This window comes from Rhinolophus sinicus, linkage group LG01, assembly GCF_036562045.2.
Source record: "Rhinolophus sinicus isolate RSC01 linkage group LG01, ASM3656204v1, whole genome shotgun sequence".
NCBI classification, from domain to species: Eukaryota; Metazoa; Chordata; class Mammalia; order Chiroptera; family Rhinolophidae; genus Rhinolophus; species Rhinolophus sinicus.
This window is the reverse complement of record NC_133751.1, coordinates 59,061,861-59,087,979: the sequence shown is the minus strand read 5'-3', so window position 1 is coordinate 59,087,979 and position 26,119 is coordinate 59,061,861. Positions and strand designations below refer to the sequence as shown.

Sequence of the window (26,119 nt, the reverse complement as noted above, 5' to 3'; positions counted from 1 at the left end):
AATCTAAAAATCTGAATAGGATTTTATTTATAGCAACATTTAACATACTTGAAATTTCAAAACTGTGTGGTGCCTTTACCACTGCCCTCTACAAAATAAATGCTTTTTTTAATCACCATGCCCGATTTTGCAAAACTATATGCAAACTACACAAATCAGAATTATTATGTAAAGCAAAAAAAAGCTGTTTTTAATTCAAGCTCTTGGGGAGGGCGTTAATTTTGCATTTCCTAACTTTATCTAGCTTTTAGTCTACTACACAAGTTCTTTCCTGGCACGGTAAAGAAGTGCTTCACAAAGTCTGAAAGGCAAAAGTCTGCCCCATAGCCAAAATCTGGAAAGGCCGTAGGGCTGTTCTTACCACTAAACTTGCAGGTTTTACTAGCGCAACCCATATGCGAATATCGGCGTACATTTTTTTTCTCTTGATACCAAGTAAAAAAACTGTCTAACAGACCGAGTTACCCATCTGACCTTTTCGCATATCATAAAACTGTAAACACAAGGCAATCCAACAGAAGATTTGGAAAAAAACAGGGTTAAGAGGCAAAAGTGGTGTCAATTAACGTTCGGCGGCCCCCGCTGTCAGGCAGACACTTGTCAGCTGCCGAGAAGCCACTCACAAAGTTTGCCATCTCGCTGGGGGCAAGGGGCCCTGACTGCGCCGCGGGCCCCGACCCGGAAGCCGGGTGTCTGGGAGGCCCCACCGCCCGCTGAGGCCCCGGGCGCGCCAGCCACCGAGGCAGGAAAAGCTCCGGCTGCTCCGCGCTCCTCCGCCGCCTCCCTGCACACAGGCGCACTAGCGCACGCGCGCGCACACTCACACACGTACACACACAACAAAAGGGAGACTTGAGAGCCGCGTGCGGAGGTTTGGTGCGCGCGGAAAGCTCCTCCCCCGGCCCCCACCGCGCGGCGCCGGGCCTGCTCACTTACTGGAGCTCCTCGGTGGGTGCGCGAATCCCGGCGGCCCGCGGCCCACCGCCCCGGCTCTGCTCCGCCCGCTCGCGGACGCTGCCGGCGGACGCGCGGCGGCTCCGGGCCCAACACCCGCGCGACTCCGCGCCGCTGCTCCGCCGGCCGCCGAGCCGAGCGCCGGCAAGATCCCTCCCGTGGGGCTATCGGATCCGGCCAGGGCTCCCTACGTCCCGGGTTTCTCAAGAAATAAAACTATTATGCTTAATTATCCTCGGTAAAATTCCCCACCCTTACAAACCATGGGAAATTTAAGCCCCTTTCCTTACTGAACCACTAATCAAAAGTAGAATCCAACACAATACTTAACAATAAGAAATCTCCTTCTGTAACCTCTTCCTTAAGCCTTCTTCTTACTGTTCTCCACACCTTAATTTACTCATTTTAGTTTGCCCTTGCCTTGTTTTTAACCTAAGAACTGCATTTTCCCAAAAGAATAATTCCCCTAAACCATCTTTCCAATTTTACTCTTTTGAAATTTACTTTTCTAATAGTAACAAGCTTCCTAATAAATCCCTTCCATCTCCCACTTACCTATTCAAAACCTCTCCACAACTTTTATAATTTTTATCAGCTCCTACCAAATAATTCATAAATTACTTTCTCAAACACTGCATTTTTTTTGTCTGTTCCGTCATTCCCTGAAAGCTAACTCTCCCACTTAACACAAAATTTTGCCCAATTGCCCTCAAATTTTGTGAACCTATTTCAGAGAGGCCACCAGTCACTGAAAAATCCATTTAAACATACCCCCAATAACCTGACAATCTTTCCAAATATTCTCTACCAACTCATCTGAATCACCGTAACTCAAGACTACCATGCTCATTTCCCTAAAGACTAATTATAGAATCTAATCAAATTAACTCTACCAAAATATAATATGTATTTATACATGCAGATGTGTAAGTGTTGACAAGCACACATATACAGGACCTTGCAAAACATGAAGTGTGTGTTTCGTTCCAATCCCTTGGACATCGCTCTTCTCAAATTTACAAGGAAAACTCCATGCCAACCAAGATTTTCAGGCATCCAACCACTATACTGTGAAGTCACTTATCTATGTTAAATTAATATAATTATCACTTAAAACATACTCTCTCCATTTCTACTGTATCATTCCCAACACCTTCCTTAGGATATGCATTATTAGTCTAACCCAAACAATTCATTCAAATATTCAGAACATACCCCTAAACACCAAGGCCCAAGCTATGTCTGAAGCTGGTCCTGGAAATAATTCTAGACCAAATCAGGCAGATTACAGCAAAGATGTGAGTTGGGCAAAGTGACAATCCTGGGCCCTCTTAGGCTTTCAAAGCTCTGGGTCTCCATAGGGTCTTCATTATGAAATCTGGTGACTGACTAAATGCCAAAGGGAGGGAGGAAATCGATGAATGACCCAGGGCTAGATTCTGGAAGTCATCCTGAAGCAAAAATGCACTAAGATAGAACACCAATACTATGATGTATTTTGTACCTTGTCATATTTTTCTCTCTGCCACCAAATACACTCTCTCTGAAACATGGGGTAACATCAAAAACCCTGATCTGAACAGAGAGGGTCAGAAAGTATTCTTTGCTCAGTTAGTTAATCATGTAAGGACTATAATGCAAACACAAAGGGTTTGAAACATACAGCATTGGTCCCTTACTGATTTAAAACGTCAGCTGCCAGGACCACAGCAAGGCACTGATAGAGAATCTCAAAAACCACAGTTCAGGTAAGCACTTGACAGTCAAATCTTTGATAGTACAAGGGAAAGGTTGACAGAAGACAAGGTCTGACATAAATGAATACGACTGCAGAACTGGACAAGCAAAAAGTTTGAGAGCAGAGACACAAGCCAAAAAATGGTCTAGGCCTTAAATATCATCAATGGAAGAAGATGAAGGTTTCAAGACCTGAGGTTATAATGTCCAAGATTTAAAAGTAAAACAAAACTTTTTAAAGCAACAGTGTTTCAGTTTCAGCCATTATTGGGTTTTGGAACTAGCAAAGTAGCTCCTTTAGAGATGTTCAATAAATGACAAATAACTAGAAATATGAGAGCATTTTTAGAACTGTATATCTGGAAGTCACCCATCTACAGGTAATAAACGAAATGAGAAGACAGAGCAAACCAGCCTCCTAAGAACGCGAAGAAATGAGATAGGATTGGGGAATGGGTGAAAAGGTGAAGGGATTAGAAAATACAAATTGGTCATCACAAAATAGTCAAAAATAGGGATGTGAAATACAGTAAGGGGAATATAATCAATAATGTTGCGAAGACTACGTAGGGTGTCAGATGGATACTGGACTTATGGGGGGATCACTTCATAGATTATATAAATACCTAACCACCGCGCTGTACACCTGAAACTAATATAAAATAATACTGGATGTCAACTATAATTAAATATATATATAGATAGTCACGGGATGTAAAGTACAGCACAGGGAATATAGCCAACGGTATTGCAGTAGCTATGTATGTCAGATGGGTAGTAGACTTGGTGCCATTATCACTTAGAGAGGGGTGTAAATGTCTAATCATTATATTGTTTTGTACACCTGAAACTAATAATAAAATTTAATTAAAAAAAAGAAATGAGATAAAAATCATTTAGACAAAAAAGAAAGCTATAGAGGCTGTGTTAGATCCCTTAGGACACTTCCTTCCTACCATCCAAAGCATTCTTTCTACATTTTACCTGAACCTCTTTACGTATACAAATTATCACCACACAATTTTTGTAAATAAGTTTGATGTGGTTTTGAGGCACTCAAGCAGAGATCAAAGATCTCAATGTCTCTATCATTTATGCCTTTTTTTTTTTAAATAGCTATGCATGATGTCCTGTCACCTTTACAACATCACGGGTGGCGAGGACTGTCCTGAATGCAGAGGGAAGGAATAGGCCCCTGGCGTTATTTCCTAGGTAGCACTATGTTTTCTCCGTCTTTTCTCTCCTAAAGCTACTCACTGTCTTCTTCAGCTTATTCTTATTCCTAGTCAGGTAACTCCAACCTCCTCCATTCATTTCCATTTTATCCTTTTACTAGCTTCTATCAGCTGGTCCATGTTCTTTGCCAACAAATACCCAGGTCTTCTTTTGCCTTTCATGTCAGTACCCCTCCACCTCATCGTTTGTCTCATCGTCTCATTTCTAATACACAAATCTCTGGGTTGAATTTATATCATATGTATGTTACATATGGTTATGATTTTGAAAGTATAATTTATTTATAAAGAAACTGAAATAACGGGTGAATGTAACAAATTCATCTATTTATCTCCATCCCAAGGCCACAACAATTCAGATCACTGTCATCTCCTGCCTGGATTGTTGCGGCCGCCTCATCTTAACTCGAGCTTGGCTCTTCCTGGACAACCTGCTTCTCTCATGACTCAGCTATCCCTTCTCCTACTCCTTCAGCTTGATGGAAGGACCAACTGCTTCCTGCTCCCCAGGGACACTCCCACTGTTCTCTATCACTAAAAAACCTCTTTGCAGTTCACATTATTCAAATCATTTCATCAGCAACATCTACCAAGCTCCAGAATACCCTCCCACCTTCCTTCCTCAGAGATTTCAATTCTATTTTGTCCCGTACTCAGCCATTATTCTCAGTGACGTCAAAAAATGATACTGAAGAACTTTCTACATCCTAACCTTCCTCAACTCTTAAAACCTTCATCAGTACTTCAGCCACCCATGAATATACACTGAAAACAGGTCACAGTTGGAAGTGCTGTACCACTAGGACTGTAACTTCAGAAACCCTTTATTTTTTTAATCCACAACTACTTTATTTTCTAGTTCTACACCTGCTCTTCACCTCCTTTTAGGCTCCTTTGTCTCCCTACACAATTTAAATTTGTCTGTCGGCCATTTTCATACTGTCCTCTCCAGAATAGGATGACTTTCCATTATATTCACCATGTGTCTCCCCAATGATAATCTTCACCATCTGTTTTCTCCACACCCACCCACACCATTGAGTGTTAAGCACCACCAAAAAGCTATGAAATTGTCTACAACTGATTTATTCTAAACACAGCTCTCATCTCATTGACTAATTCAAATAATTAATCCCATCAATCTATTCCATAAAATTCCCTTAAATCACAGCTTCTCCACCTGTTCTCAGATCCTCTTTACAGCTTCTAAAATTCTGTATCTTCATCCATCTGTTACTTATTGCCTCCCGTTTTAGAAAAAGAGTTGTTCCTCCTTCTTAAAATAAATTTAATACAATTCCTACAGTCAATGCTCCCATACTCTCCCAGTCCACTAAGTTCTTTACCCCCAGGCGTTCTGGTCCCTGAATTGTTCTTGAAAACCAAAAAAACAACTCAATGTACCAAACCTATGACCCACCACCACCCAACTCTTTATCCTCTTTGGCAATGACGAACTACCTGCTTTGGTTTATGTCACTGCACCACATGGTTCTCCTCTGGTCTTTCTAGTTGCTACTTCAGTCTCCAATGACTACTGGTCCTCTTCTTCGCCCAAAAAGTGGGTATTTTCCCAAGTTCCGTCCTGGAGTTTTCTCTAATTCCCTCCCCCTCACATCTCATCTCTTACCACTGCATCTACAGTAATTATGTTTATCATTTGTTCGATGATTATCTTCCCCCAGCTCCCAAAAATAATCTTTAAACCATCATCCTCTGGCTCAATCTAATTTATTCCTGAGGAATTAGAATATGACGACTTCTTTTTAACTACATTCTTCAATTATTGCTTCAATTAACAGCTCAATTATCAGTCCAAATATTTTCCTAACCATCAGCGCTCTACCAAATCCAGAATTAGTAGTTTCAATTATCAACTCTATGTATATATTCCCAAATCGCTACTGGACCGCTTTCCTCAGCTGAATCCAATATTTTTAATTCTAGCTGTATAATTCCCCTTGGATACTTCTATTGGTGCCTCATACACTGGTCAATGTGTCTTAAAACTCAAGTAGCCATTCCTCCCCACAAAAACAGTTCTGCTAACTGATCCAATAATTTCTGTTAATGGCATCACCATTCTCAGTCACCCATGTTAAAAGCTCTAGAATTTCCCATAAGATTTCTTGTTCACTTTTTTTCCACTGTTTCCCAAAAGCCCATTTGCCATCATACCCTTCGTATCTTTCTTTGATGTAGTTCTTGTATCTATCCCTTTCCTTTTATTCCCACTACCACCATCCCAACTTATACTCTCAATACTTCACATGTTTGTCACAGCCTTTAACCCTGTCTTCTGGTTACTAGGTTCTCTTCATTGCAAAACAGAAAACAGTTCACCAGATTAGTATTCTTAAACCCACTTTATATCCCCACTCAAAAATAGTTCCCCACTGCACACTGAGTCAAGTTAAAACTCCTCCAACCTCTAAAAAATAGAAACTACTCAATTGTCCAACAAAACTAAACTACCCAAAAAATGTAACCCAATTTTAGCTGTTGCCTTTTGAATCTTTCCACAACTCTGAATTTCTAGTCATCTTCCCCTCCTCTCTCCATCTAATCACATCCCACCCCTGCATTTCTAATCTTGCTGCTATCAAACTAATTTGAGTCCTTCTTAGTCTCTCCAGTAGCCTCCTAATGGGGCTTCTCACCGCCAATCTTACTCTACCACCACGCTGCCCCCCATCTATCCAGATGGTTTAGCTATTGTCAGATTAAGTCATCTAATACACAGGGCTTGATTCAATTCTCAAAAAAGCTCAATAGGTACACTTCAATCATATATGTTAACACACTTTAATCCTCAAATCCTTGCTAGACAGCATAATGATTATCAATTTCCTGATGAGAAAACTGAGTCTCAGAAAGGAAGGAATTCTTTCCATAACCATAGCGTGGGTAAACAGAAAGGCCAATACTTAAATCCAGCTTCTATTTGCTTACCAAGCACAACACCACGTCCTATCAAGTACAAACTACTGAAGTCAGCTTTCAAGGCCATCCATTTTCTACCCAACCCCAAATGACTCTCTTCCTATCTTATATCATATTATGACCTATTCACGAACTCTATCTTCCAAACCACAGGATGTGATCAATTTAGTTAGTCCTGAAATCAGTTTAATGAGTGACAGTAATCTTTCTTTTTTTTTTTAGACAAAAAGAATAGAAAACATCTAAGAATATCCAACATGGTAAGGACTGTTATGGTTACTGAAACTTGCTGTTTTACATGTACACACAAACATTCACACATGCATATATCAGGTGAAGATGTAACATCCATTTCTTACTGTGGGTCACAGTAAAAAGCTTACTTACTATTCTACTAAAAAAGTTAACTTACTATTATTCTCTATATATCCTTGGCTTCTCACCTCCAAACCTTTGCTTTTACTAATCCCTCATGGGGGAATGCTCTTTCCAGTAATTTCTGCCAGCTGGGAGCCTATCCATCCCTTCAAAGACTAGCTAAAATGCCACTTCCATGCCACTAAACGCAGTCACAGGTTTTCCCTTAGTCAAATGTTTTTACTCCCTTTTAACATTTGGTATTTTCTTATGATACATTTGTGATCATAGTGTAGTTACCGTGTTTCCCCGAAAATAAGACCTAGCCGAACCATCAGCTCTAATGCGTGTTTTGGAGCAAAGATTAATATAAGACCTGGTCTTATTTTACTATAATGTAAGACCAGTCTTATAGTAAAATAAGACCGGGTCTTATATTAATTTTTGCTCCAAAAGACACATTAGAGCTGATTGTCCGGCTGGGTCTTATTTTCAGGGAAACACAGTATTTGTGCACAAATGCAGCTCCCTTATTAGAATATAAATTTCAAAGGATTTATTTCTGACTGCATCTAACAATGCTTTTGCATACGATGAGAGTGCATTATCTATGGACTAAAGAAAACTCATCCCATCATTTTATGAAACCGGGTATAAATCAACATAAATAATTCTTACTACAGTCCAACTTCTGTTAACGCTTATCCTTCAAATAGTCTACCATCTTCCTCCCCAAAATAGCAACTTCAAATAATCCGCTCTACCTTCAATCTTCTCTTGCTTTCCTCTAAACATAACTTATATTAATCTTTTTCTTCTTTCAGAATCATACTTTATATCAGATAGCACCTTTTCTTCTGCATCTGCTCATCTTCCATTTTACTCCTAGTTTTCTAACATCCATAATGATAGATCTTATATTTTTTAATTTTCAAAAATTTATTTTTCAATTACCATTGACATACAATATTATATTAGTTTTAGGTGTACAAAACAACATAGTAATTAGATATTTATATACCCCACAAAGTGATCACCCCAATAAGTCTATTATCCATCTGACACTGTACATAGTTATTACAATATTATTGACTATATTCCCTATGCTGTACTTTACATCCCTGTAATGTTTTTTTCAATTATAGTTGACATTCAATATTATTTTATATTAGTTTCAGGTGTAGATCTTATATTCTTTAAATAGATTTTTCTTTCATTTTCAATTAAACTTCCTCAATTATTTCAATTCATGTACATGTACTTGGCAGCACCATTAAATCCTTTGTAGAAAAAGACTGGTTACAAATAAATAAATTGAAGTAAAGAGAAAACATAAAGATAATTCAGATTTCCTAAATTATCTCAGATACTTCTTCTCCATTCATTTATTCAACAAGGATGTGTCTACTGGACATATGCCCTCAATTTTCTATTCTGTTCTGTAATTCAGAAAGCAGCTTTGAGAAAAGCATGCAGGAAAATACCAGAATAACAGAGCCAAGTTGACTCACACTCCTCACTCACAAAGACCAAGAAATTGTGGGGTACAGACTCAAAAAAGGAAAAACTAAAAGTTACACTAGATATAGACGGAAATAGACACTCCTCCCCGTACCCCAGTTGTTCTAAAGGGCTCAAAAATCTACCCAGCAAAGGTGGATTTGAAAAGGAACAAACCAGGAGGAGTAGCGAAAATGAAATAGGCAGAAAGCATTCAGACAAAAATAGACCAGGACTCTAGGTTCATTCTAGGGCTGCAAGAGAAATTTGGAGCAATTTAGTTCCTCTCCTGAGATCCCTAAGGAATCCTTTCAAATAATCTAGCTGAAGTACGGTACACTGAAATCCTTTCCCCAAACCTTAGCCAACCTTCATTTCTCCATTCTCTGAGCTTCTAAAGCACTTCACTATCTGTAAAACTCATTTGGGAACTTACTCATAAACTCTCTTGTTCACAGTAATGAAACTATTAACATACCCAAAATTTATTTACATATTAAAATCAGCATGGTACTCTTTAAAATATTTACCTTGAGAGGCTATCAGTTATTTACTCACTCCATCCAACCATCTAATGCATTTAACCAACATTAATCTTAGTGCCTAATTAACTACATGTGAACTGTCACCTGCATTCAAAATATTTCCAACTTCCTCTCTGGGAATGTTTTCCAAAGTCAGTTAATAAGTCAAACAAAAAAATCATTCCCATTTCAGTCACTAAGTGAATTTAAACCAAAACTATTCTTTATTCAGTCTACTTGATATCAACAGATCTTCAGCATTTCTAAAAATCAAATCTTTCAAACTAAAAAGATTTGTCACCAACGAGACTATTCAGAACGACATTATGCCCTGTGTTGTTTGTAACTGTGCCATCCTAGAGGGATTACGAAGTCCTAGAGGACAGAGACTGTTTTACTCATCTTTACAGGCCCCCCACTCCCACAGCACACAGCAGATACTCAATAGGAAAAGGTGATTCAGAAAAGGTGTTCCAAAAAAGTTCTGAACACTACTTTGGAAATGGCTACCAAAATACAAAAATTCTCAAAGGTACAACTCTTGATATTTGTTTAAAAAAAATCAATTTTCTGAAGTCTTACATTGTTACTGGATTTACTCAAAACTGCCTTTCTCCCCTTAAAAGAATATAAATATTATAAATTCCTTCAAGGTAGAACTTCATCAAACACATTTTTCTTATCTTAAAAATGAATTAAATCAAATCAGACAGATTCTTAAAACAGCTAAAACTCTCTAAGCAGTCCTCTAGGCCTGAGGTAAGAAAATCCGAATTAAACCAGCCCCAGCTCCAGACCAGATTTACTCAAACCAAACTAGCCTCAGATCAGAAGAGAACCTTTGGTCCCACACCTGTGATGTTTTTGCAACTGGTACAGTTCCCTTCTGTCTTCTCTTTAAAATCTAAAAGCCTTCCCCCCCAGTTGGATATCCCTTTTGTCCTTCTCTCTCTCTCTCTCTCTCTCTCTCTCTCTCTCTCACACACACACACACACACACACACACGTCTTTTTGTCTGCAATACCCCCATAGTGCTCAGCAATTTCACACATTCCCCCAATTATCACTAAAGCAGTGCACACTACTTTCCATCAGTCATTCAACAGGTATTTATTAAGCACTGAAGAATCAAGCTGTTGTGAGTGTCCCTAGAGATTGAAGTCTCATCACTAGAAGAGGTTACAATCTAGCCACCATTTGCAAAACAAAGAGAGAATAATGCCCATAAGCAAGGACAACATTTAGCAGTATGTAATCTACCCAAGAGCGTTGTTTTTATTCAAAGGAAGATTCTCAAGGGGTGGGGTTACTTAAATAAGACTTCCCCAAACGGGACTGACATCTTTCTATTCTCTCAATCACAGTCACACTGACTTGGTGATGCTGCACCCCAGACACAAACAACAAAAAACAGTATTTCAGGAATCTATCGTAATACATGATCAGCATACCTTTCCCACCGTATCACCAACATATTTGTGGCTTAATATGCTAATTTCCTTATAACTGCCACAAATCACAGTCTCACCACTGTAATTTATATCTCTCTTCACACCAACTCTATCCAAGTGTCTTCAGAATTCTTTATCTTTTCTACAGCCGCCCACAAAATGATCACCATGTCCGTCATACCCTATCCTGCACCATCCTCCCCCTCGTAGCACATTTCCCCACCCATCTCTCCACAAAAAAACACATATCCACGTTAATCCATTCCTTCCTAAAAACATAAGAAAAGCCACAGAAGCCTGGAAAAAACAATTAAGGGCCATTTTAATCCATTCCCAGATTCCCCACACTAAAACTCTTCAGAAGACTGTCAAAGACTACTACCCAGTTGACCTGGTAACTAATTCGAAGATGAACTATCATTGCCAAGCAACTCTTCCTCATCGCTAACTAGAAAACCCTTATGCGGCAAAGACGACGTTTCCTACAATCTAGTCTTTCTTATATAGGTCCATCCAACGAACTTCCCTTTATCATCTCACCCAGTATTTCCAGTCTAATTTTAAAGGCTTTCTCGTTTAGTATATTACTTCAAGATATAAAGACATTGAATAAAACAGTAACTACCAAAGGTTGGAAAGGAGAGGCAGAAAGGAGATACCAGTGACACAAACCCTTTCCATTCCCTGTGAAAAGTCTTGACTTCTTCATAATGTCCTTTTGATCAATCAAGAAATAATAGTGCATTCAGATTATCTGCAGACCTGGAGAAGAGCCTGGTAAGAACTACAAAAATTAATGCTTAGAAGTAGTAGACTGGCAAGTGGGGCTGCAACTGAAGAGATGAGACAGGGGCTACTGCTTTTCAAGATAAGCTCCCTCAGTATAATTTTATTTTTAAATCATTTACATGTATTGTTTCCTATCATTTAAAAAGGAAGAAAAACAATAATGACATGCTATGTTTAAGTCCATAAACTTACAAAAATTAAAGAACTGATAATATACAGTGCAGGTGAGAGGAAGAAAAACAGACCTTCTCACACCGTGATGACAATAAAAATAGGTACATCCTACCATGCAATATATTGAAACATCCCAGTTATACATATTGTACTGACATAAAATGTTTTCCAGTTTTTAAAAAATAATCCTGGATTATTGCTGAGAAAAATTTTAATAGAAGCCCGTCTCTAATGCTAAATTATCATCCTCCTTTAGAGATATTCGCTAAATGAATATCCATCTTTCCATCTCATTCATTAATCCCCTCACCTTCCACTTCCATAAAAAGATTTTTCATACTATTCTCTCCTCATTTGAATTAATATTACAATGTAACGTGTATACAAATCTTTAATAACCAATTTCCAGGTGAATAAAGCTGATTCAAAAAGTGAATAAAATTTGAAGAGTATGCTCCTAGCCCAGAGTTCCCTCTTGGAAATCTGGTCTGGTGTGAACTCAGCAAATCCAGCAGGACTTGGTTCATTTCCTGACACAAAAATGCTAATAAAATATAAATCCGGTCTCTTCAAGTTCCCCTAGACCTCAAGGCAACCAGTCCCGGCTTTGCAACCTAAGACCAAAACAGATATTCTAGATCCTTCATTCGGCTGGCCACACTTTGTAGGCTGATGCATTTTCTTCAATATCACCTTGCCTCAATGAGAGTATACATTCAGGAAATGTGAATGACTGAAGGTCTCCCACCAGCCCCAGTTAATGGAACCAGTGCAGTCAATTAGACTAATTTGAGCTATAAATGGATCCTCCAAAAAAGGGCCACCATGCATGGAATACCCCCCATCACTAATTATCACCCTGTGTAGTGCAACCCAAGCTGAATATGGCACCAGTTCTGGACCACTTAAGCTGGGTGATAAAGAAGAAAACCACCAAATCAAGTAATTTCCACTCCAGCATTTGCAAGGATCATGTTCATCCAGCCTCTAGTAAATGATGATACTTCAAATTTGCTAAAATCTAAACTCCGTGGCCTAGAGAATACCTGTCGGCCAGGTGTTTTCTTAAGGTGTGTTTCAGAGATTCTCACACTCACTGGTGCCGGTCTAAAATGTCTCAGACCAAATTACAGACTAAGGTCTAATTTTCAGTGACCCCAACCACTACCGGGACCCACACTTACCAGATGTCATGTACAGAAGAGCCCAAACACGTTCGGAACTAGGCCATCCTGGCCCATCTGGAATAACTCTTTAGTCCTTGGGCCGACATTTACTAATTCTACTACATCTGTCTATTCTGTCATGCATTCTCTTCATATTCTCTAGTATAATATTTAGCACTCCCTCTCGCTTCAAACACCATCCTTCCTATTCACGGAAAGCCCTTCTTTCCCTTTCTTTGGAAAGGCTTCAGTTCTTTCCATAACAATATACCTAACATATCTGCACAATGAACAGCCCCCAGAATCCTCAAGAACGCCTCCACTGCTACCCCCTGCATTCCTCCACCTATCCGGTATCCTTCCCCCGGCCTCTCCTGGTGCACACTCCCACTAGGTTTCCTGCAAGAATTCCCTTTTCTCCAACCCCTGCCCTTCCCTTCTGCCAAAGAACACTGTGACTGAGGCCTGCGGTGCATAAAGCACTGCACCAGGCACGGTGGACAGAACCCTGGTGTCTCCCTAGCCTTTTCACATCCACACCGAGCACCCTCTGGCCTCCCCATGCAAACATCCCACCTCCTTCCCTACCTCTGACACCCCCCCCACCGCAGGCCTCGGAGGCCGCCTTCTCGCCTCCGCCACCCCCGTCATTATCCTTTCTCAAACCCCCAACCCACCATCCGCGCCCCGCTTCCTCCCGTCCCCCAGCCTGCTCCTGCATTTCCCTCGGCCTCCGCCGGTCGCCTGGTCACCCCCAGCCTCGCCACGGCTCACTCCCCCCGGGGTCAAGCCGTTACCGCCGCGCGCTCCCCCCGCGCGCCGCCCCCTCCCCCTCCCCCTCCCTCCCCCGGGCCTGGGCCTGCCAGGCCGAGCGCTTTACCGCGGGCGGGCGCCGAGTCGCGCGGTCACCGACTGCAGACGGTGGCAGCTCCAGCCTTTCTAGGGGCCTTGAGAAGAGGGGAAGAGGGGAGGGGGGAGAACTTTTGCTGTGGCAGCTTCGGCAGCAGCTCCCACCCCTGCGCCTTTCTCCTCTTCCTCCCCCTCCTCCTCCTCTTCCTCCTTCTCTTCCTCCTCCCAGAGCAGTAGAGACGCAGACATGCCGCGGCTAGAGCGTCGCCGCGGTCGCCGCCACTGCCGGCGCGGTGCATTATGGGAAGCCCCGCACACGGGAAGCGCTGCGCGGCGCCTGCCCTCCCAGCCCCGCGACCCAGCTGGGAAGACCCAGCGTGGCTTCGATTTCGGCGCCTGCGTGTCATCAGCCCAGCGTGGCCGGGGAAGCTGGCCCGAGCTGCGGGTCCCCCTGGCTGGGCCTGAAAGGATAGCAATTTGAAAAAGATCGGAAACCTCTTTGAGTGGGGGTCCACCATCAGCCTGAATCAGTGCCTACCGTTCTGAGAAGTGGAGGACTTGGGGGTCGTGTGCGTTTCAGCCCTGGGGAAAAGGAAGGGGCGGGAACGTAGGTGAAAGGTTATCTGCCAGAATTTCTTGGCTTTTTCGTTTCTCCTCTCTTACCTAGACCTCTACCACCTCTTCCGGAAGCGGCGGCCCTGCGCCCTTGAAACGAGCAAACCCCGTTAGTGTCTGCAAACTGAGTTGCAAGGTGTGAGCATAGAGCAGGATCCAAGAGATCCGGCCCTGGACCCTGTTGCGCAAGGTCTTACGTGGTATTTCCCGCTCACTTCACCTGGGGCCCAAACCTCGGTCTATATGGCAAGGACTTGGTAATGATCTATGGGAAGCTAGAATTGCACAAATATGTCTCATCCTTTGGAGATCCTGTAAGTGACCTTAGCCCAATTGTGACCTTAGTGGTGCCATTCAGCTATCATTTATTAGGCACCCTGAAGTGTTAGTGCATACAGTTACTCATCTTTATGTCCCGACCCTACTACGAGGTCAGACATGTGACATAAAAAGATGCTCTGTAAATGTTGAATGATTATGAACATCAGAAACTTACAATGGGACGAACCACCTTCATTACGATTTCTTCATAATAGTCTGAAAATTTATTTAGTGTCTCTGCTTCAACATACTTAAATAATACTTAACCTCTGAGGGGAGAGGGAAAGGAAAGGTATTAAAATATCTACATAACCATTTCTGGAGTTCCTGTCCACACCCACCTTCCCACCCCTTGCCAACTGAATGTTCATTTGAATAGTGCTTTTTGGCAAAATTCCAAAGTCCAAAATTATGCACTTGTGATGGCACTGAATTAGATTAGTGTCTGCAAGGTTAATGTTCCCCCAGGCATTAACCTTAGTAAATCGTGATGCCTGTTTAGAAATAGCTGAGGCCCCGAAGTTCAGCTTAATTTAGACACAGGTAACTAAGAAGAGCCAAGGGTAAGCTACAGCACCACAATCAACTCTCCATGGGCTTTCTCCATTAAAAAACATAAATTTTAATAAGATGACAGTGCATATTCTGAATGCTAATTGCAACAAAACAGTGATACAAGCTGGAGCAAGAGACTTATCTGGAGGACAGCCTTCTGGCAACTTCTAGCATCTGCAGTGGTATCAAACTCAGAGATGCTAAAATAAAAAATACCTCTGACAGCAAAGAAGCAGATTCTGAATATTAGGTAATAGGAAAACTAATAACTGAAAAGTATTGACGTCCTGGAGACTACACTCAATGGGCTAAGATTGATTAGTTTGCCATTAGGAATAGAGCTAGTTCTTTGCTCAACACCATAACTACGAAACAACAGAGAAACAACTTTAACATGAGCAGAATAAAGAGCACTATGGAGGTAGTGACAGCAGAACTGATAATGGGGGAGTAAATTTAAGCCTTTTGTAGGTTAACCGTCTACAGATATTTCTCAGCCCTAGTTTGCCTCTCTATGCTCCTCTTGCTCACCTCCCCAAACACCGCCTTAGGCATTCAGCCTATTTTCCTTTCCTTTCTTTTTAAGTTTTATTCTTAAATAATTATATAGAGTCACAAGTTGCAAAAATAGTACCAAGTCCCATTTACCCTTCACCTAGCTTCCCCCAATGATGACAAAGTTTTATTAAAATATTAAAACCGGGAAATTGACAATGGTACACTACCATTAACTAGACTACAGAATTTACTTTGTTTTTACCATTTTTTAAAAAGCTGCATTCATGTGTAAATGTAATTTTATTCCATGTGTACATTCATGTAACCACTACAACAAAGATACAGAACTATTCCGTCACCACAAAAGAACTTTCTCCTGCTAGCTTTTTGTATTTGCAAATCCACCTCTCATCCCACCCCCCTACTCCATCCCTGTCCCCTAGTAACCATTAATCTGTTTTCTATCTCTATAGATTTGTGATTTCAAGAATGTTATATACTGCTCACTTCGGCAGCACATATACTAAAATTGGAACAATACAGAGAAGATTAGCATGGCCCCTGTGCGAGGATGACCTGCAAATTCTTGAAGCATTCTGTGTAAAAAAAAAAAGAAAGAAAGAAAAGAAAAAAGAATGTTATATAAATGGAATCATACAGCATGTAACCTTTTGAGATGGATGTTTTTACATAAACATAATACTCTCAAGTTCCAGCCAGGCTGTTGCAGGTATCAACAATGTTCATTCCTTTTTATTGCTGAGTAGTATTCCATTGGATGAATATATCAGGATTTATTCATCCATTCCCCAGGGAAGGTACGTTTTGGTTGTTTCTAATTTTTTTGCTGTTACAGATACAACTGCTATGAACATTTGTGTACAATATACCTCAGATATATTACAGGTGAGGTTCCAGACCACTGCAATAAAGTGAGTTGTAATCTTTTTGCTGGTGGAGGGTCTCACCTTCAATTTGTGAAAAATGCAACATCGGTTAAGTGCAATAAAGCAAAGTACAATAAAACAGAGTATGCCTGTATAGGCTTTTGTGTGAACTTAAGTTTTTATTTATCTGGGAGAAATGCCTAAGAGAATGACTGATGCATATTTAATTTAAGAAACTGCCTAACTATTTTCCAGAGTGGCTGTATCATTTTACATTCCCACCAACAATGCATATGAGATACAGTTGCTCCCCTTTCTCCCCATCCTCACCAACACTTGGTATTATCACTCTTTTTTATGTTAGCTGATTTAATAAATATGTAGTGGTATGGTTCTTTCTCTTTTAAAAAAGGGAATAGGAGGTATGCTATGTCTCCTTCCTTGGTGTGCTTTTAAACAAGCTCACAGGCCTCTTTTATTGAAGGATTTTATTATATATCACTGTAAAGAAAAACAGCTCTCATGGGTAAGTCATAAAGTTTCTTGAAATAGTAAGTTTATATAGCTTATGTCTTTTTTGACACCCTTTTTGAGATGGCTCCAGGAAACATCTGTTAAGTGGGCCTAGAAATGTTTGGTGGGGAGTGGGGGGGCTGAGATACATTAAGTTACTCAGGATGCAGTGCACAGGTGGCAAACTTAAATGCCCAACAAGCCAAGCAGGTAACATGAATAGGTGAAGCAGGCCAGATGTAAAGACAATGGTCAGTAAAAGGGACTGAAAAGCCAGAGAGCTCAAGCCAGTCTAAAAGGCATCGCCTCTACTCATGACCAGCTGGTGATTTCCAAGTGGAAATATGAACATTAGGAAATCAAGAGAAATCAGGAATCCAAATTATTAGGTGAGCTCACCCTAATATTAATGTTGGCAGCTTATTTCATTTCTTTAAAACAGGAAAGGAAAGCATGTCAGACAAAATATGTCTGAGGGGCAGATTCAGCCTTCAGCCACCCATCTGTCCTATATGATGTGGCCTAACCCATAGAGGGCTGGCACCACTGCTCAGATTAGTGGGGTTTTCAGGGCCTCCCAGAGGCTCTTCCCTCTCCTCTGGCTCTGGAATGTGTTCTCTTCATTCTTGGCCCTTGGTCTTTAGGAGAGGAATGCACTTCCATCTCTTAGTCCCTAAAGACTTCAGGTCTTCAGAAACTTCTAACCATCAGAAACTTCTTCAGAAACTTCTAACCATCCCTCAGGTCTTCAGAAACTTCTAACCATCTTTCAAGCGTCCTAGAACACTCAAACTCAGAAGTGTGTGAAAGTACTATCTCCTTTACCCATGCGGTTCCCTGCAGCATGAGCCATTTGTCCTTCAGGAGAAACTGGGCTTCTTTTTGCAAAGCTCTAAATTCATAGCCTTGTCAGAGATTGGCCACAGGAGCCTGCCTCCACATTGTGTCATTCCTACTGAACACAGGAAACAATGGCTTTTCCTGTTCCAGTGCGCCATCTTTCCCTGGCGCCTCCCCCTGGGTTCCTGCTTCATATCTGAAGGCTACTTGCAGATCGTTGATATAGTCTAAAATTAATGACCAAGCTGTGGAAACAAATGCCATCAACAGATGAACAGATAAAGAAAATGTAGTGTATACATACAATGGAATATTATTCAGCCTTTAAAAGGAAGGAAATCCTGCCATTTGTGACAACCTAGATGAACCTGGAGGACATTGTGCTAAGTGAAATAAGCCAGTCACAGCAAGACAAATACTATATGATTCCGCTTATATGAGCTATCTGAAATAGTCAAACTCCTAGAAGCAGAGAATACAATAACGGTTTCCAGGAAATGGGGATGGGAGAAATGGAGAGTTGTTCAATGGGTATGAAGTTTCAGTTATACAAGATGAATAAGTCCTGGAGATCTGCTGTGCGACATGTGCCTGCAGTTAACAATATGGCAGTGTGTACTTCAGAATTTATTTTCTTAACAAATCTCATGTTAAGTGTTCTTATGGGGAGATAGAGAGAGAACTCTAGGAGGCGTTGGATGTCTGTTGCCTTGATTGTAGTGATAGTATCACTGGGGTTTGCGTATCTCCAAACACGTCAGACTGTACACATTAAGTATGTGCAGTTCTTCGTGTATCAGTTATACTTCAATAACGCTGTTTTGTAAAAAAAGAAAAAAATCTAACGAATGGCTTAATCTCTCCTACTTAGTATGAAGAATTTAGATAATAAATTCTTGAGTTTACAAAGACAAGTAGCCCTCCACCTCTCGGGGCATTTAAGGGAAGTACTGGGTTGCACTCAAGTTTATCATCTGTGAGATAACTATTGTTTGGACGTATACAAGGAAGACATGAGTGAAAAGTCAAGATGTGCAAGAACACAAGGTAAATGAACATCAGATCTTGCACCAGGATATTAGTGGGAAAAGAAAAAAATAAAATAACACAACATTATAAGGATACTGTAGAGGTATAGAGGTTAGCCTGGTGGTTAAGTCCACAGACTGCAACTAAACCCTCCTCAGTTTAAACCCTGCCTCTCCCACTTATTAGCTTAACTTCTCTGTGCTGTCAAGTGCCCCACCTAGAATATGGGGCTAATAATAGTAACTTTCACTTAGGGTTGTTAAGAATATTAAATGTTAATACATGTGAAATATTTAGAACAATGTCTGGCACATAGTTGAATGTTCTATGTGTTGTAGACGTTAGTAGTAGTACAGTTAGTGTTATTCTTACTATTAAAAAGGACTTAAAGATAGTGCTGAACCAAATTTCCCTAAAGCTAGAATTCAATAGAAAAAAGTCAGTCCCTGCAAGTGGATTGAGGCAAGGGAAAAGATGGACACTTTACAAGTACAAAAAAAAAAAAATTTAAGTGGGAAAATGGAGAATGTTTAGCATGAGGAATAAAAAGGGCATATGATAGGTAGATGGAGCTGGGGGGAAACTAAGCAATTAAGCTGCAGGAAAAAAAATATGTACCATTATTTAGAGAATTTACTTCTGAGCATGATCTTTGCCTGAATAATTTAATTTATAAGGCTGATGAAATTGGTCTATTGTAAAGATGTTGCTATTTTCTACTCAGCAAATACCAGTGAATCAAATTCTCTTCTTTCCCAAAGTTTAAGAAGAATAAAAACAAGTTAACTGCTTGTATATATTAAAGCTGTGGGTTTCCATAAAATGGAAAGAATGTCAATTGGAAAATATTTTTTATCATTCTAGACCTTTTAAAGATTTTATACATTTGCTGGTTGCCAGATAGTACGATAAAATGCAGTGATGAATTTTTTCTTTCTTGTTTTCACTGTCTTTCTATAATTTCAATTTAAAAAGCACATCAGACTTCTGGACTTATCAGGAAATAGTAAAACTACCCTGGTGCTAAACAGTTATGAAGGTCAATGCAAAGAAGGAGTGAGCTTCTCAGAAAATTACCATCTTCCTACCTGCCAATGTCCAGTGTAAACATTTACTGAAAGCCCACACGCAAGTCTCAACAAAAGAGGTAAAAGAGGTCCTGGGTTCATCAGCTCTGAGACCACTATGGTTTAGAGAGATTCAGGGGAAGACAGGAGTGAAAGGTCAAGATGGGCAAGAACACAAGAATGAAGTGCTGGGATTGAGGCTGTGTTACCCTTTCATTCACTAATTGATTTTTCAAAAAGGCAACCATTTTACACTTTCCTGAAATTTATGCAGCTGCATAAGAACACAAGTGCTGGGGTTCGAAGAAGGGTAGGATGTGGTCTAAGTTCATGAGAAGCTCTTAGACTAATGGGAGACACAGATAAAAAAGCAATCATTTCAGCATAATATACTGTGATAACAGAGTATAGAGAAGGTGCTTTGAGTTCCCTCACTGAGGGAGCCTGCAAATTGGCATGTCATTCTGATACAAAAACAATACTTTCCACCTTGTTCATACATCTAAAAACATACATGTGAAGTTCAGTACAAATATCAAATATTATGCAGGAATTTCACATTTAGAGAAGCACTTACCTCCTGAAAATTAAAAAATGTGTAAGCTTTGAAGCGAGTCCTTTCCAACGCACTCACACATCTTGAAGTGATTGCAAAATAGTCCTCCATAGTCCATGAACAAAATGTGAACAAATAAGGCTGAAGAGCAAATGCAAGCTGAAAATGAGGTGAAAGTGATCTATGGCAGTGGTAGCAAAAGGAAATGATAGCATCAGTGATAGAGTAAATAATTGTCTGGTGGGAAAAGGCTGTTGTACCTTTTCTTTCGCTAATTGATATAAAATCATTTTATGCTTTCCCGAAGAAAATTATACATAAGCTTCATTCTTCCCTTATGAAAATAAGGGAAGGGGATAACTCAAAATCAGCTGATTTGGGGTTTGGTTTGTAAGAAAATAAATTTCAATGTCACAGCTAAAGTCATCACCCAGCCTCAGCATCCATATCATCTGAGTCTGCATGTGTGCTCCTCAGACCTCTGGCAGAGACAGATGTGACACCAAATGACTGATGTCCATCGGGAGATCCCTAAGTCTGCATGGAACCATTAAGATTTGGGGCATTGTGTTTAAAAAGCCAGGGACATGTGCAGTATATTGGGAAAGTTCTCATGTTTTTTGTTTTTTTAACATTTTGGTGCTTACAAGAAGGAACATCACTTATCTAGAGACTACATTTATACCAAACGCCACTTTCTTCGAGATGCCAGATAGTAGAGCTAATAGAGAAAAGAACAATAAAAGTCTTGGAGTATGATTTAGTTACTGTAAAAGCTTTATGATTTATCCCTATGGCATGTATTATAAGAAACATTGTTAACATCAGTCTTAAAAATCACACAGGTGACAAAAAGAGGCAACCAACTGAATGGGAGAAGATTTTTGCAAATAGCGCTTCTGATAATATCCAAATATACAAGGAACTCATGCAACTCAACAACAAAACAACCCAATTGAAAAATGGGCAGAGGACCTGAAGAGACATTTCTCCAAAGAGGACATACAAATGGCAAATAGACATATGAAAAAATGCTCAACATCACTAATCATCAGAGAAATGCAAATAAAAACCACAATGAGATATCACCTCACCCCAGTCAGAATGGCTATCATCAACAAGACAAATAGTAACAAGTGTTGGAGAGGCTGTGGAGAAAAAGGAACCCTCATACACTGTTGGTGGGAATGCAGACTGGTGCAGCCGCTATGGAAGGCAGTGTGGAGGTTCCTCAAAAAATTACAAATAGAATTACCGTATGACCCAGCAATCCCTCTCCTGGGTATCTACCCCAAAAATCTGAAAACATTTAATCCATAAAGGCAAGTGTACTCCAGTGTTCATTGCAGCTTTATTTACAGTGGCCAAGACATGGAAACAACCAAAATGTCCTTCGATAGATGAATGGATAAAGAAGTTGTGGTATATATACACAATGGAATACTACTCGGCAGTTAAGAAAAGATGAAATAGTACCATTTGTGACAACATGGATGGATCTTGAGATTATAATGGCTAAGCTAAATAAGTCAGACCGAAAAAGTAGAAAACCAGATGATTTCATTTATGTGTGGTATATAAAACTGATATGTGGTATAGAAAACAACAAAAGAACAAGACAAACAAATGAAGGAACAAAAACTCATAGATACAGACAATAGTTTAAGGGTTACCAGAGGGGAGGGGGCTCTAGAAGAGGGTAAACGGGGTCTAATATATGTTGATGGAAAGAGAACTGACTCTGGATGGTGAACACACAATGTGAGATATAGATAATGTATTACAGAATTGTACACCTGAAATCTATATAACTTAACTAACAATTGTCACCCAATAAACTTTAATTTAAAAAAATCACATTCTAGAATCTCAGAAAAGGGGGATAATGGCATCAAAATCTGGATATATAGTAAAATGACATTGAATGTACTGAACACATGCATAACGTTAATTCAAATGTTTAATATTTACTTTATAGCTACTTTACATCGAGTAAGAGAAAAGCATACAAAGCATATCCCCACTGTGCTGTTGCTTTCCCAACAAACCCTGTCCTCTGTCATGGCAGGCTTGTTCATTGAGGGACCAAAAGTCTCTTAGGCCACAGGTAGACATCTTGACCTCATTTCTGACCTCTTCCTGGGTAGGGAGGGAGGAGAGAATAATGTCATCTAGAGCAAACACCTTAGAGTTTCAGACCACTTCACAAACATTTTTTTTTTTTAAAGGTAATGTCAGTAGAGTGAGGATCAACCCTCACGTCTTTCAATCACTCAACAGTATCTTTTGAATTCCTATGTATGCTTCAGGCAACGTGCTGAGTGTTTGCAATATTCATTTCCTAGAGCAATCCATACATTTGCTCTTTTATTCATCCACCAAATTGTGACTGAATTTCTGGCACTCTACTAAATACTAGAAACACTATTGGTAAACAAAATGCTCTTCCTCCCCAAAAGGAGCTTGCAGTTTTCAGTTGGAGTAAAACATAGTGAAGAAGCTGCTTCACTTCAGGGGGATACAGTCTGAGCACAGGGTCCTGGGGGACCGCTGAGCCCCACGACCAGGACAGCTTTCCCAAGGCGATGCCATTTAAGCTGAGACCTAAAGCTGGTGGGTGGGGGTCTGCTGAGGCTCTGGGCAGAAGGAGATGGCAATAGAGTCCTAGAGTCAGAGAGAGCTGAGTGCCTTCAGGGACCTGCTACGTTCAGAATGAATGAATGCAGGAAGTGGTAAAAAAAAAAAAAATAAGTCGGCTGCGGAAAGCACCAGCAAGCTTCAGAGTGCCTTGTGGGCTACGTTGAGGCATCTGACCTTTATCCCCAGAGCAAGTTTCCCCAGAGTGTGGCTGGGTGGTAAACAAGAGGATTTTAGACAGTACACAGACCAAGAACATCTTTTATTTTGGTACTTAATGGATTTAATATGCATTAGAAAAATATATAACTCATGTATCCCACATATTATTTCTCTTAAATTATTGCGTAAGATGAGGCTGAGTGACAAAAGTGATTCAATGTACAGACAAAAAAATTGAATATATTATATTATAGTTGGTACATGAACAACCATAAATCACAGGTGTTTGAGAAAAAGTGCTTGAGACCAACAGACTGCCATTGAAGGATTTTATGCTTGGAAGCAACATGACAAGACTTCCGAGTTAGAAAGAACACTCTGGTTGTGGAGGATGTATTAGGGGTGTTTGCCAAACTTCTGGTTAAGTCCCATTAGTGCATTCTGAAATCAAATTTAAAGTCATAACTGGAAGGGTTTTTTTAATGAAACACAATAAGATAGAATAAATAATAAATAATATTAGGCAACTTTAGGCAACTTTACACATAGACAGTACCACACAAGACTGTACACACACATATATATATACACACACACACACACGTAGTATATAGTGTATATATGTATATTCATGTATTCATGTGTGTCTTTACTGGATCACAATGTAAAATGCTTTTCTTCCTGTAAGTTAAGGTCAAAAAAAATTTTAAAGGCACTAGAAATATTCTAGTTAGGAGGCTGTTGCAGTACTTTGTTCATTTATTTGACTAGTATTTATTGAGCATATATTATATGAAAGTTGTTGCTATAGACCCTGAGAATACAGCTGGTAAACAAAATAGGCAATGGTCTTGATCTCACAAGGTTTACATGCTGGTGAGGAGAAGATACAATGAGCAAATAACCAAATAAATAATAAAACAATTTAAGAGATGGCAAGTTTTTAAAAGCAATAAATCCAAGGGAGAACTATAAACTCCACACAGGCTATTATTTCATTGCTGTGGCCCAAGCACTGAGAAGAGGAATAGTGCTTGGAGCGCAGCAGCTGCTCAATAAGTATTAGTTGAATGAATGAAGGGGGGTTTTGTTGGCTTGACTTAGGAAGTGACAATAGAAATTAAGAGAAGTAGATGGGTTTGAGAGATATTTAAGAAACAAAATAAACAGGGTTTAGTGAGGGAAAAAAAAGATTTGGGGGCTGAGAGATAAAAAGAAGAGGTATGATTTCTCTACAGCCTATTTTAAATATAGTAACCAGAGTGATCACATTATTTCTCCACCCCAGACCCCCCCATGGCTCCCTGTTGTGCTCAGTAAAACCCTTACAATGGCCAACAAGGCTGTACATGATCTGGACTTGGGTACCTCACTGACCCCCTCGCTAATAATCTCCTCCTGGTTCTCTCTGTTCCAGACACACTGGCCACTTTGCTCTTCCTCTAACCCCCAGTTAAGTTTCTGATCAAAGCACTTGAACTGGCTGTCCCCTCTTCCTGAAACGGTCTTCTCCCAAATATTGCTACAGTATAGTCCTTGCTTCCTTCAAGTGTCTCCATGTTTGTGAAGTGTATTCTGATTACACTAATACTACAGCTCACTTTCCATGACATTCATTGCTCTGCCTGCTTAATTTTTCCCCAATAACATTTATTGTTATAGATATATAGATATATAAGTACAGAGAGAGATACATATAGACAGATCACATGCCATATAATTTATTTACTATCTTCATTGTCTCTTTCTTCACAAGAATATAAATTCTCCTTGAGTCCAGAGCACTCTTTAGATGCCCCATAAATATTTGTTGAATAAAGAAATGAAAGGTGGCTCTTGGATTTCTGGTTTGAGCAACTGGGTGGATGGTGGCTCCAAAACACAGGAAGATGCAGGATTTGGTGGGAAATACATTCCATTTTGAACATGCTGAGTCTAAGTGTCTATGAGACCAACATCTAGGTGGGAATGACCTTTAGGCAGTTGAATATGTGGGCCTGGCACTCAAAAGAGCTAGAGATATAAATTTGAGGATCACTGGATTACAGATGGCATTTTAATGGGTAACACTAGCAAGAAAGTATATGCAGGAAGAAAAGAACCTTGAGAAACAGCAAAAGATGAGAGGCAGCGACATCAAAAGGACCCATGAAGGACAGAGAGAAGGAGGAGATAGGGAATTAGGAAAAAACTAGGAAAAAAATGGAACTGTTGAAGTCCATGGAAAAGCCCTTTTAAGAAGGCAGATGTATTAGTTACCTATGCTGTGTAACAATTACCCCAAATCTTAGTGGCTTAAAACAAAGCACATTTATTATCTTACTCTTTCTGTGGGTCAGGAATCTGTGCACTGCTCAGCTGGGTCCTCTGTTTCAGTGTCTCACACGAGGCTGCAATCAACGTGTTAAGCAAGGCTGTGGTTTCATCTGAAGGGCTGACTGGGAAGTGATCCTCTTCCCAAGTACTGGCGAGCAGTTCCCATGGTTGGCAGAATGCAGTTTTCTGAGGGCTGTTAGGATAAGGGCCTCCCAGATGCTTCTCATGTGAGTCTCTCCGTAGGACACATCACAACACGAGCGCTTGCTTCAGCAGAGAAAACGTGCACGAAGACTCAGAGAAAGAGTGCAAACTCGTTTGTTATAACTTAATCTTGGAAGCACCATGTCATCCCATCTCACGTTTGTCTTATTCTGTTCATTAGACGATGGTTACAAGGCTCAGCCCGTGCACAAGGGGAGGCAGTTACAAAAGGGAGGGAA

The 26,119-nt window shown here is 40.2% G+C and overlaps 1 protein-coding gene, 2 long non-coding RNA genes and 1 other non-coding gene across 13 annotated transcripts in view; 3 read left to right on the top strand and 1 right to left on the bottom strand.

Annotated features, from left to right (window-relative positions):
- The window catches only part of ZNF148 (zinc finger protein 148), a 106,841-nt gene extending 92,871 nt beyond the window's left edge, over nt 1-13,970 (bottom strand). For 3 of the 10 annotated variants that reach the window (XM_074330573.1, XM_019723692.2, XM_074330591.1), the window contains exon 1: nt 13,712-13,935. The gene's annotated coding sequence lies outside the window, so the exon portion shown is untranslated. Of the gene's footprint in view, nt 1-623; nt 837-936; nt 956-12,849; nt 13,368-13,711 lie in introns of those variants that run through there. The other 7 variants (XM_019723694.2, XM_074330586.1, XM_074330569.1 and 4 more) reach the window with 6 other exon arrangements.
- A 35-nt stretch (nt 13,971-14,005) lies between these two features.
- LOC141571136 (uncharacterized) lies at nt 14,006-16,710 on the top strand. Its single transcript, XR_012495815.1, has 2 exons — nt 14,006-14,609; nt 16,143-16,710. It is a non-coding gene; the product is annotated as an uncharacterized LOC141571136 (long non-coding RNA).
- LOC141568193 (U6 spliceosomal RNA) lies at nt 16,169-16,275 on the top strand. The gene has a single exon (XR_012491240.1). It is a non-coding gene; the product is annotated as a U6 spliceosomal RNA (small nuclear RNA).
- A 1,336-nt stretch (nt 16,711-18,046) lies between the features above and the next one.
- LOC141572708 (uncharacterized) lies at nt 18,047-21,578 on the top strand. Its single transcript, XR_012498092.1, has 3 exons — nt 18,047-18,956; nt 19,914-20,085; nt 21,407-21,578. It is a non-coding gene; the product is annotated as an uncharacterized LOC141572708 (long non-coding RNA).
- The last annotated feature ends 4,541 nt before the right edge of the window (nt 21,579-26,119 follow it).